General features: G+C 36.9%; 1 protein-coding gene across 1 annotated transcript in view; it reads left to right on the forward strand.

The window, feature by feature from the left end:
• Positions 1 to 15,001, forward strand: part of KIAA1191 (KIAA1191 ortholog) — a 78,137-nt gene that overhangs the window by 52,050 nt on the left and 11,086 nt on the right.

The raw sequence follows: 15,001 nt of genomic DNA on the forward strand, positions 1-15,001 counted from the left end.
AGGTTCTTCCATTTGAATCTATGCATTTTTTGGACATTAAACTACTTTCTTGGAAAGTGTTGTTCCTTTTGGCCATCTCTTCTGCTAGAGGAGTTTCTGAGTTATCTGCTCTTTCTTGTGAGTCTCCTTTTCTGAGTTTTTCATCAGGATAAGGCAGTTTTGCAGACTTCTTTTTAATTTTTACCTAAGGTTGGGAATTCTAACAACATTAGTAGAGAAATTGTTGTCCCTTCCTTGTCCTAATCCTAAGAATTCTTTGGAAAGTTCCTTACATTCTTTGGATGTGGTAAGAGTTTTGAAATATTATGTGGAAGCTACTAAAGATTTCAGGAAGACTTCCAGTCTATTTGTTTTATTTTCTGGTCCTAGGAAAGGTCAGAAGGCTTCTGCTATTTCCTTGGCTTCTTGGTTGAAACTTTTGATTCATCATGTTAATTTTGAGTCGGGTCAGGCCCCGCCTCAGAGAATTACAGCTCATTCTACTAGATCAGTCTCCACTTCATGGGCTTTTAAAAATGAAGCTTCAGTTGATCAGATTTGCAAAGCGGCAACTTGGTCCTCTTTGCATTCATTTACTAAATTCTACCGTTTTGATGTATTTGCTTCTTCGGAAGCAGTTTTTGGTAGAAAAGTTCTTCAGGCAACTGTTTCAGTTTGATTCTTCTGCTTTTCATATGAAATAAACTTATATTTTTGGGTTGTGGATTAATTTTTTTCAGCAGATTATGGCTGTTTTTATTCCCTCCCTCTCTAGTGACTCTTGATTGGAGATCCACATCTTGGGTATTGATATCCCATATGTCACTAGCTCATGGACTCTTGGCAATTACATGAAAGAAAATATAATTTATGTAAGAACTTACCTGATAAATTCATTTTTCATATTGGCAAGAGTCCATGAGGCCCACCCTTTTTATGGTGGTTATGATTTTTTGTATAAAGCACAATTATTTCCAAATTTCCTTTGTTGATGCTTTCTACTCCTTTCTTTATCACCCCACTGCTTGGCTATTCGTTAAACTGAATTGTGGGTGTGGTGAGGGGTGTATTTATAGGCATTTTAAAGTTTGGGAAACTTTGCCCCTCCTGGTAGGATTGTATATCCCATATGTCACTAGCTCATGGACTCTTGCCAATATGAAAGAAATGAATTTATCAGGTAAGTTCTTACATAAATTATGTTTTTTCGCACCACTGTCGAAAGCATGCAAAGTTGAAGAGGTCTTATATGGAACCATGCAAAAGGAAGAACATCTAATGTCGCGATCATCAGACCTAACACTACCATATATTTAGCCTACAGATAGTTTGTGTTAGGGGTTCTTTTCAGGGCTGGATACACTTTGTCACTAATCAGTATTCTGCACTTCACATGGTGCAGAGTATTTCACCTGCTGAGAGATGTCGATATGTCGAACAAGTGAAATCTAAGAACTGTACATTGACACAGCCCCCTTATTGTAACATAGTGAAACGGAACAAAGTCTTGGACATAAGATATTTATGTGAAAAGAAACTGTGAAGCGACAACCTTGAGACAGAGATAAGAAATGATGTGGTGGGACCATGTTTATGCTAGCAGGGGCCTAGCAACGCTTTCTTACCAGATAAAGATGTTTCTCTATAACAGCATAAAACGGGAGACTTTGTTTCACAGCATAACAAAAGGTCAGTAATAGTTCAGAATGGCTGAATAGATAGATATAAGATGGAGGAATAGAGACAAGATGGAGGCAGGTTGGATATATATATATATATATATATATATATATATATATATATATATATTTTCTTACATTGCCCTCTTTTATTCTAACAGAATAACATAAAAAGATCATTGCATATAAAACCCAAGATGACTTAACTGTAAGGCTAGGTGCTCTGTGTGTGCAATTTGCCTTTAGGAAGGGTATCGTGACTAGTTAAAAGAAACAATCAGTAACACTAAGGGTGTGTTACTACTAGGGGGCGCACAGGACCCTATATGATTACTATGTAAATAGGCTTATAGAGAAGAGAACAAGAAATTGCATGTAATAACTATAATAAAATATACTGTATGAAATAATGTAAACAAATAAGAAACAATTCTTATGAATATGGGATTATGAGAAACATAGGATACAACACAAATAATAACAAATACAGTAATAAGAAATTACTGAAAGGTTCTTATCTGGAAATGCTGTCTTCTTCTGCAATGTTATATAGATGGTAAATGTCCCAATTGGGGTGGGAATAGTCCTAAATGATGAATATGATCAAATACCAGGATGATCAATGATCAGGAACACAGATGACTGGAGTCAGCTGCTTTGTCAGGGAAATCAGGATCTAAGAGCAAGTTTTCTCTGTGAAAAAAATCACAAAAAGATAAAGGCGCCTCCTGGTGTAATACAGTTGGTGAAAGAGATTTGTTAGGTTATCAAACAGGTACTCACAAGTGGAGCAGCACCCAATTGTGCTAAATCAAACAGATTGGGATCTCAGTGTCCCAGCTCACTGACACTGCAAGGAAACTGGTTTCTCCAACGTCTTGCCGGACTGACAGAGCTCAGACTCTCACAAAGAGGTTTACATAAAACCAAATTTTATTAATAAAATAAAAATGTCAGTGTCTCATGACACTAGATATTAAAAGAACAAGCAACGCGTTTCTCAGACTGCTGTCTGTTTCATCAGGCTTCTATTGATACAATGAGAGTACTGGCTTAAATAAAAACATATGACCAATCCCAGTTCATTAACACCTGACACACCCAACCAGGTGTACTAAGACCTAATTGGTCTCAATATAACCACTGACATAATAAACAAAATAGAATGACATATATACACATAAGGGTTAACATAATGAGTCTATCCAATCTTGTGAACAAGGTTTTATCATTGAGATATATATTCCTTTAAAATATATATATTTTTTTTTTGACATTCTATTTTATTTAGTATTACAATATATATAAAACGTTGCATATATTCAGTAAATATCTATACATCAAGACAAAAAAAAATACAGAAAGGAAAAAAGCAGAAAAAAATACACTAGCATCAATTGCATACCAACTCCACATATGCGCACTTTAACCCTCTTGTGTGATCCATTTGAACAAAACCAACAAAGAAACAAACAACCTAACAAACAATCAAACAAAAAAATAAAAAATAAAATATTATAGAACCTTCTCTAGTTCCCCACGCGTCCCTCTCTCCAGCTCAACCGGTCAATAAACCTAATTTAACTTAATGTTTATAATTTGTTCTATACGATGTGTAAAATCATTGCCCTGAGAGCAAACAAAAAGCTTCCAGATATTACAAAACTTTTCCCCTGAATTCCCTCCTATTTTAAAATCATAAGCCGCTTTAATTGCTGCATCTAATAGTAATTTCCTTACTTCCGTTATTGACAGAACTTTATCTATAATCCAGTATCTAAAAATGTGTTCTAGTGATTAATGCTACCACCAGAAAATTGATATCTCTATCCCATGAAGAATGGGATCTAAGAAAAAAAATAGATTCCTTAGTTAAGTAGATTTTCCTTTTAAATATAGTAGAGAAAAAGAATTCTAATTTCTTCCAGAATTGGTTTAATTTTGGGCAATTCCATATCAAATGAATTAAATCTGGATCAACCGAATGACATTTAGAACAGCAATTAAGCACATTTTTATTCCATTTTGCCACTCTACGTGGAATAAAATAATCCCTATGTAATAGTCTAAATTGGATTTCTCTATGGAATCAACCGCTGATGTCCAATAAGATGCCAATTCTGTTAATGCTAAATTTTCATCTAAAGACAGTAATTATATAAAAGATAACAGACCTTTTCTAACTTTAGCAACATCAATTAAAGGATGAATTTTCTATAGTTGAGGAGCTATCCTAGTCAGTTTAAGGATATAATCCTTAACTTGTAGAAAATAAAACATATGTTTCTTTTGTACTTCGGGAAATTTTTCTTGAAACCTATCAAATGTATATACTTTATTTATGGTGTAGTTATAAAAATCATTCACTACTAAAGGTCTCTCTGGTGACCATTTCTTAAAGATATCCAATTTACCTAAGGGGAAATGAGGATTACCGCTTATCGGCATCCATTTTGAGATATTTTGGCTTGTTCCAATACTGGTAGACAGATTTCTCCATACTTTTATTATATCCCTATACAAGGGGTGTAACAGAAAGCTCTTGCCTAGCTCTTTGTGGCACAGAGTACATAGTTTAAAGATGGCGGCAAACAAACTTGATTCTCTATGGACTCTTCGGAGTATAAAAAGGACCTTGATAACCAATCAAGGGGGAAGCGTAAAATTGCCGCCTGGTTGTAGCGCTCTAAATTAGGTAGAGCCAGGCCCCCTTTATTATAGGGCTGGTATAGTTTAGTTAATTTCAACCTTGGTTTTCTCCCACTCCATAGGAACAGCCTTAATGATTGATTAAAACGGTTTAAATCATTTCTATCTATCAAAAAAGGAAGCATCCTTAACGTATATAGAATCTTAGGAATAATAATTATCTTAAAAAGGGAAATTTTTCCCGACAACGATACCGGAAGTGATGCCCATGATTTTAATTTATTTCTACTGTCCTCTAGTATTGTACCAAAATTGTCTTTATACCAATCTGTTGCATTAGCTGAGATTTTTAAGCCCAAGTACTCCAGAGTTTTAGTTTCTATAAATTGAAAAGTTTGTAGTTCCCCAGGGTTCTTTTTAAGCCACAAGATTTTTGATTTTGAAAAGTTTGTTCTATAGCCCGAAACCTCACTGCACCGTTCAAGCAACCCCATAATCGCACTGATTTGCCTTTTTGGTTCAGCGACAAATAGCAGGAGATCGTCCGCAAACAAGGCGGTTTTAAGTTTTGTTTGTCCTATACTGATTCCAATCAATAAGTCTCTCAGTTTAATAGCCAGGGGCTCCATTATAAGGTCAAATAATAATGGTGACATCGGGCAACCCTGACGGGTGCCTCTTGTCAAAATAAAAGGATCTGACATAGTAATTAATCAAAATGGAAGCCTTAACATCTGTACAGATCTTATCAATAAAATCCTTAAAATATCCCCTAAAACCAAATCTCTCCAAAACTTGGATCAGGAAGGGCCACTCCACTCTGTCGAAGGCCTTCTCTGCATCCGTCAGGGCAGAGCGATCCCCCCCCATATTGACATATTACCTGAAGAATTTTTCTTATATTCATCTCAGATGCTCTTCCAATAATGAACCCTGCCTGGTCTTGGTGGATAATCGCTGGGATTAAAGGTTTCATCCTCTCAGCAATGATTTTCATAAAAATTTTATAATCTAGTCCTAGTAACGAAATAGGTCTATACGAGGTCATATCTGTTGGGTCCTTATTGGCCTTTGGAATCAAGATTATATTGGCCCTCTTAAAATTCTCAGAGATCTTGGATTCTGTTCCAAAGTATTCATTATATAAATCGGACAGTACTGGCCCTTTCTCCAATTGCAATATTTGATAGAGCTCAATTGGTAAGCAATTCGGGCCTGGAGCTTTCCCTCTCGCCATTGAGCCAATAATTTTATAGATCTCGTTTTCTGTTATTGGCTGATTCAAAAGATCACAACTTTCTGATGAAATTGTGGGCAAGCAAATCCCATCCAGAAATTTTTTAATAGTGTCTACATCCGGACGTTGAGATGAATAAAGATCAGAATAAGAAGCATGGAATAGATGTAAAATCTGCTCTTGTTCTGTAAATAATTGGTCTTTTACCTTTATTGCTACTATAGGTTTCTTCCTGGACTGTCTTTTAAACATTGAGGCCATGAATTTACCTACTTTATTACCGTATTTTGCAAATCTGGCGCTGTTTTTGTACAGAAGTACCTGTGCTTCTCCCAAGAGAAATGTCTCTCTTTCTTTCTTGGCCTGGAAGTAGTTCTCAGTATTTACCTTACAGGTTCTTTCCAAAAGTTTAATATATCATTCCCTCACTTTATCTGAAAGGGCCTTATCTCTTCTCGCCTTCTCCTTCTTTGCTTTCGCCACATAACTAGCTATTTCCCCTCTTAGGTAAGCTTTCGCTGTTTCCCAAAAAAGCTGAGTATTGTCCCTGCAGTGACTGTTAAGTGTTCTAAAATCTTCCCAAGTTTTGGTTAGGAAGCTTCTAAAGTCTCGCAGGTAGACCGGGAAAAAGAAAGAATTATACGAAAATTTCCTTTTCGTTGTAATAGCCAAAATAACCGGAGCATGATCTGACAAACTAAAATCCCCAATAACGCATTTCTCAATCCTTGGTACCAGAAGTTCTGAGATTAGAAAAAGCGTGTTGTGGAACTTAGAGCAGCATCTGTATTCTAAGCTATTGGGGTTTAACAGCCTCCAAATATCTACCAGTTTAAATGAATTATAAAATAAGTTAAATATTATTTTTTTCAAACTTCAATTGTGTGGACTTGATTTTGACTTTAATATTATCGTTCCCTATTTTCCTTCTATCCAGATAAGAATTCGGGGTGACATTAAAATCCCCTGTCATCAAGATTTTAGCTTTGGGAAATTTATACATTTTCTTTACCATTAGATTCCAAAACCCTTCATCAGGGATATTTGGACCATAAATGTTCACCAGCAAATATTCTTCATTGTGAATAGAAAGTCAAATAATTGCGTATCTCCCTTCCTTATCTATAAATTTATCTAAAATTTTATATTCTAATCTTGTATGGAAAAGAACCATAACCCCTCTAGAAGATTTTGTATATGATGAAAATAAAGTTTCTCCCAGCCATCTAGCTTTAATCTTTTTGTGCTCTACATCGGATAGGTGGGTTTCCTGTAAGCATGCTATGTCAAAATCCCTTTTTCCCAAAAGATTCATAACTGCCTTTCTTTTCATTGGGGAGTGAATCCCCCCTATATTCCAGATCAGGATTTTAACCAATCCACCCAACAAAAAGGAGTGAACAATAGATCAAGCCTAGTGGGGCACGCAGGAGGAGAGGGGAACACGGGGAGAGAAGAGAAGGGGAAAAAAAATAAAAAAAATGTATTCCTTTCTCCTTTCCCTCCCTCCCTCCCTTCCCCCTCCCTTTTTTACATACCTCAACAGCATATTTACACCACCTTAGTTTAACCTTTGTACCTATTTTTTTAAAAAAAAGTTTATACTAAACGAAAATCTAATGATTGCCTTAAAAACATAAAACAGAATTATATTAGTTACATACCCCACTACTCTTAGGAGTAAACTATTTAGTAATTTGTGTTGTAACCACGTGCTTTCAATCATCCTCATTGTTATAACTATAAATATCAGTAGATATGTGATAAATCTATACCTTTTACATGCATCCTTAAACATAAGAATAAGATAGTAGACTTCTTTTCCTTTCCCTTTACAGTGATTCTGTGTTTAAATATCATATTCTCAATCTTATAGGATTTAATGTGCGTTAGTGAATAATACAATCTCAGCTTTTGACCCATAAAAAAAACATATTCATATATCTTAATAAGGCATTTACAGCACCTTATTTTGACCAAACCGATTTTGAAAGTGCTAAAAAGAGAAAAAAAAAAAAATCTAAGGAATTTACATAATCCCTATACTTAAAAGTAGCAAAAAAGAAAAAAAAATTATGTACAATAGTATCAACAAATGTATAGCACGTTTTCCATACACCCCAATGCTGTTAATTTTGTGCTCTATTAATATAAATTTGTGTGCATTAATGAGTAATTTTGAAGAGCAAAGAAAAAAAGAGGGAAAAAAATACCCCATGACAGTTTACGCTGTATAAATGGGAGAGAGGAAAAAAAAAAAAAAATACCCCATGACAGTTTACGCTGTATAAATGGGAGAGAAAAAAAAAAATACCCCATGACAGTTTATGTTGTATAAATGGGAGAGAGGGGAAAAAAAGAAAAAAAAAATACCCCATGACAGTTTATGCTGTATTAATGGGAGTGAGGGAAAAAAAAAAAAAAAACACACCACAATAAACAAAGAAACATTTGTACATAAATGCACATAGCCCTAATATCAAATGGAAGGAGGACTCTCATTCAGTTACTCCCTATTTTGCTTCATTCTCCAAGAAAGACTGAGCTGATTCAGGGGAGTCAAAGAAAAAAAAGTCAGTACCAGATTTTATCTTAAGTCTAGCTGGATACAGCAATGCAAAAAAATCTATTTTCAGCCGCTAAGCGGGAGCAAATAGGTGAGAATTGCTTCCTTTTCGTTGAGGTCTCAATAGAAAAGTCTTGGAAGAGCAGGATCTTTGTTCCTTGATATTGCAGGGGTTGTTGCTTCCTGTAGGCTCTCAGCATTTCATTTTTCCCCTGGAAGTTTAGAAACGTCACTATAACTGGCCGTGGTCTTCTCCCATTTAACGTTGATGGATCCCTTTCTCTTTCCATCCTGTGTATTCTCTCAGTTATAAAGATGTTCTCCCCCGTATTTAAACCAAGCATCTCTGGGATAGAATATTCCACAATTTTTTTTTTAATTCTTGGAAGGATAAGGATTCAGGAATGCCAATTAGGCGTAGATTATTTCGCCTTGTCCTATTTTCTAGGTCATCAATTTTTGTAAGTAAAGAGAGATTTTGCTTTGTCAAGCTTTCCATCTGCAGTTGAAGTATATTTTGAGCATCCTCACAATTTGAAATCCTCTGTTCTGCTTCATTTAATCTTTCTGCATGATTTTTCAATTCTTCCAGGATTGTACCCAGCCTTGTATTAATTTCTTCCAATTTTGGACCAATTAAAGCAGATACTAAAGTTGCAATTTCCCCTGCATATGAAGTATCTGGGATCCTGTCTTCTCTCAAAGATTTATTCGGGGAGCTGGTTATACTAGTAGGTTTATAATCTTTTTTTTCTCCGCTTTTTTTATCTTTGGTGACATTTTTGGTTGGGTGAGGTATTTATCCATATAGAAATAAACAAATATTGTGTCACTGCTAGTTTTCTTACACTTGCTATTTAGTCACTTGTGTACCAGCTATCAAAAGGTGTCAGCCCCTTTAAGAGAATTTATAATTGTAGGAATAGAAGGAAGATACCAAATCAGGATAGGGGATCATGCATACTTATTGACTTATCCAATGTTTCCCCAGGCTGTTAAATACCCCAAACAGGGGGAGGGGAACAAGAGCAGCCAGTTAAATCCAAAATGAAAATTTTCAACTCGGCAAATCCTCAATATCAAGGGTGGGTAAGACAGGGGAGGGGAAAAGCAACTATCTTCTCCAAAGCCCCAAAAAGAAAACAGAGCAAATAAATAAACAGTTCCTACCTCCCCTTATTTAACTTCTCCCTTCTCTTAGTTCCTTGCTTTCAATTCCATTGGGCTCTTGAATAAATCTTGTCCTCTTATTACTTCCTTCTTTTCATTCTTTTCCTTTTCTTAATTTGGGTATTATAGGGGGTTAAAGATGCTGTGCCTTGCGGATGTCCTAATCCCCCTCCTAGAACACCCTCATTCAGGCCCCAGCGTTGGTCAGCAGACAGAAACTCTGGCCGCAAGACCCTTCTTATAGCACTGTTTACAGCAACCAGCGTGGTCACCCACGGCACAGCCTCTCTCCCGCGGCACTCCTGGAGGGTAGCCCCTGTGCGTTCGCCACTCCACCACACTGCCCCCCGACTTCCTCGCAAAGGAGACTCCGCAGTCTGCCTTAGAATCACAGAGTCGGCATCGGACACGGCTTTTTCCACTGCTGTCGGTTCCTTGCCTACTTCTGTGATTGCGCTGTGCTCCGTTGCGTGCTGACGTAACAGCGTCACACCCCCTCCCCTTTAAAATATAATTACTGAAACATGACCCACATTACCTCTGTATTAAAACTTTAAAAACAAAAGTCAAAATAAAGTGTTAAAATACAATATATATATATATATATCTCAAAACGGAAACTATGTGCATTCTATGCTCTTTATGCTTAATTACAGATATGTATATAAATAGAAAGATATTTAGCAATGTGTGCATTATAATAATCTTGTTTCCATTATTGCCTCTAATTATGACTTTTGACATATGATGTTTTTAAAAATACCTTTTTTCATTCAGATCAGCAATGTACAATTTGCTCTAAGTTTGTCTGATCCTAAGAGTGCTTTACTTCCTTATACATCATAAGTCACAGGGCCACTGAGGACCTATCATCAATTGTTAAGGGATGACCAAAAAGCCAATCAGGGCTAGGTTAATACAGCCCACATGCATAGCATAGTTGTTATGTTTAGAAGGTGACAGCCTAATATGGGAAGAGTCCACAACCTGAGCCTACAATAAAATGTTAATTAATAAAAAATTGATTATACTATGTTCTTATTTATACGAATATGCGGCTGCTAGTGAGATACTATTAGACTCTAATATACATGTTCTAAAAATAAGACCAAAAAGTGAAAGAAATGTGATAATAGTACAGGGCAATAAACTATAATGTGTGCAAATAACAAAGTAGATTTGCAACTTATAGAACTGTGATTTGTAATATGTGAGGCTCAGTGCTAATAAATGTAACTAGACTTACTGAAAACTAAATAGTCTGACTAATAAGAAAGTGCTAATAGCCCTAGTCAAATCGTAGTAAATGTGTTTGCATGTGATAAAAAAAAAAAAAAAAAAAATTCTGGGTAGAGTCCCCAACCTGGACCTACATTGCATTATTATTTTGAAAAATTATCCTTTTGAGTATTCTAATAAATATAAAAGTGTATTTAGAAGTATATTGACATTGAACTGTTGTGAAAATATAACTGTGAAAATATATAGTATATCATATATATGATTAAAGTGTTTTACAGTGAAATTAATGAAACGAGTAAAATACTAGTATCCATTATAAATGTGTTATATAGGTAATAGCGGAACTAAAAAAATATGTGGTTACGTGAAAGTGGATTATTAAACTAATATAAATATGATGGTTACCTAAAAGTGTGTGGTTTGTGACCCTATTTAAACATAAAAAAAAGCACAATTGGGTGCTGCTCCATTTGTGAGTACATTTTTGATAACCTAACAAATCTTTCACCAACTGTATTACACCAGGAGGCGCCTTTGTCTTTTTGTGATTTTTTTTTTTTTTTTCCCACAGAGAAAACTAGTGAATAGTTAAAGCTGGTGTTATGTACCCTAAGTTGCAAGATGACTGCATGGTATAAAACTGCCCATTTTTTTCAATCAACCAGTAACCATAACGCTACTTAATGGAGGACAAATAGGGTCTTTTCTTTTGGCTTCAGGTGTAGCGCCTGTGTGTTTACCTATGTTTTTATTGTCCTGCCAAAACCATTTGCTAATAGTGTTATGTGGTTCTGTGTGATTAACAATAAAATTTTGAATGTACTCAAAAGAAAGGTAAGACCTATCCCAAATATTTAAAAATGTATCATTCACTTGTCTGGCTGCATTGTAAAGTAAAGCAACTGTAGTAGGCCACTGACTCAGTGTATGGGGGGTTAAAGGTATAGTACCATTAAGATTTTACGGGACATGAGAACACTGTAATTGATACAATTAACTAAGTGTACCCTATCTTTCTCAAAACCTTTTGCAGCATTAACTCTTTGTGTAAAATTCCAGATCGTACCATCATTTATCATCTGGGTTAAATTGGTCTACAGTGATTGGAAACCCAAAGTACAGGTACCCCTATTTTTCCCCATGTGGCACATAACCACACCCAACATGAATCTATGCTATGTTCCATCTTGTATAAGTTCATTGTAGTCTTGATAAAGGAATTGTCATTTTCCCATGAGAACTTGCAACTCGTATCACCGGTGAAAAGGATGGATATTGGATTGGTGACATTGGCACTTACATCTTTATTATTGTGCCTGGGGGGCACTAGGAATGAAAATCAGGAACAGGATGATGATACTCGACACAATGAACATCACTGGCAAGAGGACATGACTGAATAATCAAATGGCCAAGGTGGATGCTTTCCTTTTTATGGGCTCCATACTGGGGCCTATTTTATTAGGACAGCAGTTCTTGTCACAGCAATCACTGTAGTAGGCAGGCCAAAAGGAAGATTCAACAACTTGTTCTTGTGGAGCTGTTTCTCCAGGGGGGTATGGACGTATAGGGGTACCTGTGGTTTGAGGGAGATTAGAAGAAACCTCACCATAGATGCCATTCAATGTATCAATCAGTTTTGTCACATTCTTCTCTTACATTTGTCTCCCCTTACCACAGGAGCACCTTTTTGTTTACACTTTTGGGTTGAAAAAGGTCTTTCAAAGGGTGATTAACCCATAGTAACAGTAGGGGTCATTTTGATTTCTGCCAATACTGCAGGTTAATGTTCAGGCCAATTAGTAAATGTACCACCAGTTCCCTTCCTGAACTTCTCTTTAATGTTTCTGTCCATTCTTTCTTTCTACCTGTCCTGAAGACTGTGGGTGATAGGCAATGTAAAACTTCCAGTCAATGGATAACATAGTACACACCATTTGAGTAATCTGTAAAGGTGAAAGGAGTTCCCTTATTATATATCTGCAAGGGACAGCCAAACTGAGGAATGATTTCTTTACAAAGTATTTAACTACAGTGTGTGCATTTTCTCTAGTTGTTGGAAACGCTTCAACTCACTGAATTGATCTACAATGGCTAAAAGATACTTGTACCCACCCCTAGCAGTTGGCATGTGGGTGAAATCAATCTACAATACCTGCATAGGGCCATCTGAGGGTGGCAAGTGCTCAGGTTTACCATGTACAAGGCCTCCAGGATTGTTCCTGGCATAAGTTTATGATCTGTGAATGGTCTTGAATGACGCATTTGAATGGCACTAAATTCTTTGTCTGTTGATTTCTGTGACCAAAACCATTTGCACCCAATTAAAGTACTTGTAAATAAACATCAGTGGCTAGTGCCTTATCCTTACCATGTGTAACTGCTCATGTCTAGTAGTGGTGAGGTAATCTGGGTGTGACGGGCCATTAAGTGCAACTTCTTAAGCTATGGTATCTACAAATAATTGCTTAACCAAACATCAGTGGAGTCAGTACTGTGGCCTTTACATTTTACAATAGCTAGCTTGTGTTGTAACTTAACTGCATAAAAAAAAAGTTCCTGTACAAGTGTGGAGTGAGAGATTCTCCAAAATCATAATCTATCCCAAAAGCATACCTTGAATCAGTATAAATGGTCACATCTTTCGTTGTGAATGATCTACATGCATGAGCTAGGGCTACTAATTCGGCTGCTTGGGCTGAAACAAAGGGCAAGGAGCCGGTGACAATCACTGTCGGGCAACTGAACCACTGCAACGCCTGTAATATAAACACCATCAGCAGGTTTAGAACCCGACCCATCTACAAAAACATCTCCCTCTTCTAGTGAAGGTTACTTATTGCTAATGGTATTTACTTATTACTAATGGTAAATCTTGCCAATGATAAGACAATTGAACTGTGTAAAACAAGAGAAATCCCATCTGCTGCCATTCCTAGTGGGCACTATTCTGATTCTGGGACTTATACTGAGTTCAGGGGATCTGGTATGGTGGAGGATTATTATTCCCATCCTTTTTAGGAAGGCATGTGCATTCTCGTTGCTAATGATCAGTACCCCCACAATTCCAGCATTAGCGCCTCCTCCTCTCTTACCATTCAACTGAGATCTCCGTCTGCCCCTGGATCCTCTGCAACCTCATCCCCCACCTCTGCCTCTACCAGAATCATTAAACATACTCTCTTCACCCTTCTCAGTGTACACAAGAAACACAGCTGCAGCATCCTTCTCTCGCAATGTTTTCTCAAACTCATCCACTCTCATACCATGTATACCTGAAATTGTCTAATCAACTGCGCAGTTTGTGAATTCATTATTCAACATATGTTGCACATACAATTGCCCCAAATCTCCTTTCGTCTTCAAACAGCATTCCTGTCTCCAACAATCACCAAACCTCTTAATGAAATCAGACACTTGCTCTCCTGGTCTCTGTTCACATGCAGCTGCTTTAGGTAATATCTTTCTGATCACCATGCTGACTTTTAAAATATTTTTCAACATCCTCCCACATTCCATTCACCACTCTAGAGTCTCTTCATACATAAATACTACTGTCAGGATTATCGTACTGAGTGTCTAAGTACTTAGAAATGGTAGTAAAATCTAGGTCTGCATATTTTGTAATTACATTCAACAGAAATCGATAATCAGGACCTCCCTGACACACATTGTTTGTGACCCTTTTGAGGTATAAGAGAGCTCCCAAAGGATACTTCACAGGGTCAGGGTATTTCAGTGCCCAATCCATCAAACTCTCTTGAGTCAAGAGGTTTAATCATGATTTGCTCACTTATCGTTACAAACAGGGCTTCAGTGACAGTTTCTATCTTTTTGTGTTTGGGATCTTGTGTGTGCACTCTGCCCCCTTCTGTGCCCATAACATCTCTTGTGTGTGCACTCTGCCCCCTTCTGTGCCCATAACATCTCTGGTTGCTCATGCAAGTGGTTTAGGAGTGACGGTAAGATGCTTAACAAAGGTATATACTGGACTTTGACAGCAATTCGCTTCACCCTCTCCCTCTCTTTTAGGAGTAAGACTTACACTAACTGGAGTGCCCTCAATTTTAAATGAAGCTGTTAATCTCCCCTCTGCCAATAAAGATGCTATTATGCTCTCTTTCTCCCGCTCTGTATCCCTTTTCTGTGCATAATTTAAATCAGCTAGCTAGAGATATATAGTGCAGGTGGAGGAGCTGATGGAGCAGCTGGATATGGAGGGGGTAGGGTGTTACAATTAGTCCAGAATGGTTTCAGCCAAACCTCTCCACATTCTTTCAGGTACTTTTATCCCATAAGGAGTCTCCATCTGGACCCTGATAAGCAGTATCTTTTAAACAGATTTACCTTATTGTAATATGTGGTTCACACAGGGTACCCTCACGAGGGAAAGTATTTGGTTCCTGAGGGTATAATGCTTCTGTCCAGCCGGAGAGATTGTCTGGACCGATTGTCATTAAAAGGAACGGTATAGTAATT

The sequence above is a fragment of the Bombina bombina genome, chromosome 6 (assembly GCF_027579735.1).
Source record: "Bombina bombina isolate aBomBom1 chromosome 6, aBomBom1.pri, whole genome shotgun sequence".
Taxonomy (NCBI): domain Eukaryota; kingdom Metazoa; phylum Chordata; class Amphibia; order Anura; family Bombinatoridae; genus Bombina; species Bombina bombina.